Source organism: Propithecus coquereli, unplaced genomic scaffold (genome assembly GCF_000956105.1).
Source record: "Propithecus coquereli isolate 6110/MARCELLA unplaced genomic scaffold, Pcoq_1.0 Scaffold501, whole genome shotgun sequence".
Classification (NCBI taxonomy): Eukaryota; Metazoa; Chordata; class Mammalia; order Primates; family Indriidae; genus Propithecus; species Propithecus coquereli.
Genome location: NW_012150853.1, coordinates 65,047 through 66,117, shown reverse-complemented (window position 1 = coordinate 66,117; position 1,071 = coordinate 65,047).

Sequence of the window (1,071 nt, the reverse complement as noted above, 5' to 3'; positions counted from 1 at the left end):
GTCTGCCCCAGGGCCCAGAGCCCAGGCCCAGAGGTTGTTCTCGGTGTCGCTTTTTCCTGAGGTTGATGCCCGTGAAAGCCGGTTCCTACCTTGCAAGCCCCTCGTCCTGCCTTCCTCTGAAAGCTGCCTTAACCGAACTTTCTTCTTCAGATTAAACCAGTTGAAGCCACTGTGGATGCCCCCAGAAGTAGATTCTGCCAGGGGTTGAGCTTCCTGGGAGAGAAGCAAGACTGCCCCTTTCTGGGGGTTCTGACCAGGGTTCCTTGGCCTGCAGCTGCTCTGTACTAAGGAGGGGCTGTGTCTTGTGCCCTCCCAGGCAGCTTCTCTGCTGGAGCTCTGGGTTTGCTGGGTGCTGTGGCTTCTGTGCCGGCCTTGTTCCTTGCTGGGCTCTGAGCTTCTGGTGGGTGGGGACTTTGCGTAATCTTCTTGATACTCCATCCTGGTGCCTGTCGCAGGGCCTGGCACACAGTAAGGTCTTTAGCATGTACTTGTTGAAATGACAAGCGAATAGACAGACAGACAGGAAGGCTGAGAAGGAAACAAGTTGTGTCCATGCCAGGAATAGATCACATCATCAGGGGTTGAGAAACAATGTCGTGCACTGAGCCCTGCTCTGATGGGACAGGGACGTCACAGGCCTCCTCTGGCAGATGGCAGATTCTACGATGTTTAGAATGTTTGGAATAGGCTGGAGGCATTGGCAGTTTGCTTGCTAGCCCTGCTGTCCTGTTTAGGGAGGCAGGACTGGCGCAGGCTTGCCCTGAGCAGTACATTTTGGCCTGGGAGGCCTGGGGGCTGTGTCAGCCCCTCACCTTTTCTTTCTGTAGATGGGTACAATTTCCCTCGGGAGCCTCATAAAACCAGATGGGAAACACCCATCTGACTGGCCCTGCTGTGCTGACGCTGGGGTAGCACGTGATGCAGCGCGCCTGAAAACGCCATCTAAGCAAAGGAGAGGCGCAAAAGACACTGTCGGGGACGTGGAACCTAAGAAAAGGGATGATTTTCCAAGTTGTGCAGCAGCATTAGGTGCCTGTGACCGTGTGGCCTGCTCCCTGCAAACCCTTTCCT